The following is a 4,290-nucleotide window of genomic DNA, read 5'->3' as shown; positions in this document are numbered from 1 at the left end:
ATTGATCAGTTTGACTTTCTCATTTGTGTAAATATTGTACCATAATAGATCTCTCGTTCTTTCCCATGTCCATATTTCTTTTTTATACCTTTCAAAAATCTCTAGATTTCATTCTTTATATTTTTGCACTTCCTTGGTTGCTTCTTTTTCCAAATGCCCCAAGGTTTCTTGGTCTATATAATGTTTTTCATAAATCTGTTGTATCAATGAACACAAATTTGCATTTGAAGCTTTTGACAGTTTTTCCTGAGCAAGTTTTTTTTTCTTTCTTCTAATTTCTCTCTTAATCTTTTTGTATATCTTCTGTCCAGAAATTTAGGGATTCTTGTGTAATAGTAACAATAAATAATTTATTTCTTATCCTCAATAGTCCACTCTATCATCTTTATGGCTTTTTCTGGCCTGTCAATTTTTGTGATTTTTGTGGACTACTACTTCCTTCTACAGCAGGGGGGCATCATCCCCCTGTAACTGGCCTTGCCTCATTGCAGGAATGTTTCCATGTCTTGGGGATTCTACACTGTAGTCTTTTTTTTAATCCTGGCACAAATGTGCCTACCAGGATTGGGCACTTTTTATCCTGTACTTGTGCACCCAGTTATCTTTTTTTTATTTTTAACCTGCTTATGTCCAAAATATATGCTATATAAAATGCAGTCTATATACAAGTGTTGTCTTGTTGAGATTTTCTAAAAAACAGGGTCTACCTTGTGAAGGTACTCACCAAGATTTGAGGATGAATTTAATTCCAGCAATGCTATTTTCCTTTGCTTGCTGATTTTATCATCTCTCCTTTCAGACCCCCTTCATCTCTCCATTTGGACCCATTCAGACATTTTGTATATTATGGCAGATGTAGCAATATACTATGACCTTTATTCCATGGCACAGTTGTCCTTATGCAGCTTTATGTATTTTGTTACTTCAGTTAATGCTTACCAAGCTAGTAATATCACAGAATTTGAGAATTCCTCAACGTTTCACATAATAAAAATTCTCCCTGTGATACAATTTTGAAAATCTGCAATAGAAATATAGGTTTCAGAAACTGTCAATTGTTTGTATGTTAATATTACAGAAGTCGTGAGATTACTCATACCACATGCACAATCTGCTTAGTAAGGTTTTATATCTGCTCTAATTAGTATGATAAAACAGACTTTACTTTCTGTAGGTATCAGAATGAATAAGTAGAGATCCCTAGTTAGTATTTGTTAATTGACAGAAAAGTTAAAGGAAGAATTCAATCTCAGATTTTTAATCTATATTTCTCTGTTCCACAGCATGAGTTAATACACCTTGAATATTAGGTGCATGACATGATTTCCTCAGTTACTAATGTATATGCAAATATTTTTTGAATGAGCCTGGTACTCTGTTTAATATGCAGTTTAAAAGAAACATAATTAATATTTGCTTTGTTTTCAAAATAGGATGAGGAATGGTTATTTAATTTTACAAAACAGCTTCCACATACGAAGCAGGTTTCACAGAACAACTAAAGAAAAACATACAGCCATTGTCTTCCTAAATACTCACAAAACAGTGAGCTGTACCCTACAGAACATTCTCTTTCATTTTGCTGACAAACATAACATTACGGTGGCTCTGCCAAAGCTGTCTTACAATTTCTGCTACCCTAAGTACTTCTCCAAACACTTTGTCCACCCACACACCATCCCACCACGTATCTCTGCTAGTCACATGAGATTCAACTTCCTGGAGTTGCAAAAAATTATGCCAAATGACTCAGTCTACATCACTGTCCTACGGGACCCTGTCAACACGTTTGAGTCCTTATTTACTTATTTTTTTTAGCTCATTAGAGTCATTCAGGAAATTACCTCTATTTTCTGCAGAACGCTTTCTTCATAATCCGCTAGCCTACTACACAGCAAATGAAAGAAATGCAATGTTTGCACACAATGTACTTGTATGTGATTTAGGTGGAGACAAAGATCACAACTCCTCAGATGAAAAGTACATAAATAACTTTGTAAAGCAAATAGATGACACATTTGCCCTAGTTATGATGGCAGAATATTTTGATGAATCTCTTATTCTTCTGAAGCAGTTGCTGTCTTGGCAAACAGAGGATATCATATATGTTAAACACAACATGCGAAGTAAAGATTCCAAGCTCAACATGACATCAGACCTCCAACAAAAAATTCAGAACTGGAATAATCTTGATGGCAAATTGTATGACTACTTTAATGTCACATTCTGGAGGAAAGTAGAAGACTTTGGATTTGACCGTATGAAGAAAGAGGTACAAAACCTAAGACGAGCCCAGCAAAATTTAATTCAAGAATGTTTTGATGGGCAACTGAGTGCTCTCCCTGTTCAACACATTAGGTCTAAGGAACTGTACCCATGGCAACCAAATGAAAATGTTAGAATTTTAGGCTATAACATACCATCATAAAATATATCTAGCATCTCAGACTTTTGTAAGAAGTTTTTTCTACCTGAGATACAGTATACAAACTACTTGATGGAAAAACAGACTTGTGACACCTGCTCTAAAGAAAAATTGAATAATGAGACATTTCATGAAACAGCATGTGCTACAAATTGAAATGTAGTCTACTTCAAGGATCTTCATTCCCAGGAGAAAAGGGTCATAAAGGATCAGCTGAATTATTTGTCATCCATGCTAGATTACTACCTGCACATGCTTGTGGTGGAACTAAAATGCTTCTTCTGAAAATGTTTGCAGAAATGTAGGAATATCTAAACAACATTAAAAAAAATCATGTTTAGCAACATTTAACTTTAATTACATAGCATAATTATTACTTTCTCATTATGACATGCATTTAAACACTATATACATACTTCCAGTTGTCTATTTAGCAGTTCAAGAGCCAAAATAGATCTTGAACTGTAATATCTTTCTGGTGAATACTGTACATAAAATCAAATGTGCACTAAATATTTTTAGCAAGAATTGTGTTATTAACTGACTTGCTTATGCTTGTTCAACTGAAGTTTTTGTTATCAAAATAAAACTATTCAAAATAAATATGTGAGCAAATATAAAAGGAAGTTGTTAAAAAAAGAAAAAAGAAGAAAACTTGGCATGCATCCATTATGCCATTTATTTATGTTTTTGACTATCTCTGCATTTGCTTATTTATTTAGTTTTGCATTCTAATCTTTCCTTTTCTCCCTCTCACCACCACTGCCAAAAAAAAATAGTTGAGCAGTTGTCTGTGGGCAAATTTGTTGATTGTTAATTGAAATAGTGGGATAAATTAACTTTATCATTAGCTCACTGTAGGCTAGCCACATTTTACAAATGCATTCAACACTGGAAAACAAGTGTGTGTATATTTACTGTTAGCATGTTACAATTCAAGCATAATGAACATATAGATGTGTTCAGCAGTTTATTACACTAGTGTTTGTATTCATGGTAAAAGGATTCATAGCAGCCACTGATGCAGAATTCCGTTCTGTTGCATGCATGTGTTTGATGGACCCTGTGACATTGTCCCTACTCTAGACCAGCAACCAAGGAGAGACTCAATCCTCACTACTGACTCTGGTGAGGAAATGTCACTAAGAGTAAAGATGGATTCACACAGTATTTTCAGATGCAACTCCCTCTACCATGCACAATTTCCCTTAAGAGCACACAGGGAGCACTCTGTAGATTTGGGGCTGGACTCTCTTATTCTCTCCAGGCTGCCACAAAACTCCACACTGACCACCTTTGAGGTCTGTGTCCCTGTTCCCAGTAGCTGACACACACACTTGAATATCTGAGTTTTACACATAAGCATACACACTTGTGTAAAGCTGGCACCAAATGATTAGCAGTGCCCCTTTCTGCCCAGATTTAGAGGTAATCAGGCTGCCACCAGTCAACTATTTAAGGCTCTTACAAAGGGTACACAATTATACTGTGTACAATTAATAATAATATAAATAGAACAGTGTGGCCAGAGCAACAAGGCTTTCAGGAGTGGCCACAGTGTCACCAAAATAAGCATAAGTACTCTCAAGATGTTATAAACATTCCCTAAAGCATCAGCCACAATAAAAGGTATTAAAATATTTAATAATAAATAATAAAACAGAAAATAAGAGAATACTGAATACAATAAACAACAAAGTTTCAACCACAGAGATATCAAAAATAATACAGTTGGATAGTTTCTCGCAGTTACAGAAAACAATGCTAAACTATCCCTACTAGTTGCCCTTGTCTAACTAAAGAATTACTGTTCCCTGACTCCTCACTAAACAAGGCAAGCTGATATGTACTGTCTTACCAAGCAA

At 34.9% G+C, this 4,290-nt stretch overlaps 1 pseudogene; it reads left to right on the top strand.

The window, feature by feature from the left end:
• Positions 1-1,434: 1,434 nt before the first annotated feature.
• Positions 1,435-2,581, top strand: LOC122805270 (annotated as a pseudogene).
• Positions 2,582-4,290: the final 1,709 nt, after the last annotated feature.

This window comes from Protopterus annectens, chromosome 6.part1, assembly GCF_019279795.1.
Source record: "Protopterus annectens isolate FY-2018-M chromosome 6.part1, PAN1.0, whole genome shotgun sequence".
In the NCBI taxonomy this organism is placed as follows: Eukaryota; Metazoa; Chordata; order Ceratodontiformes; family Protopteridae; genus Protopterus; species Protopterus annectens.
Note: the sequence above shows the minus strand (reverse complement) of the source record. Positions and strands in the feature narration are given on the sequence as shown.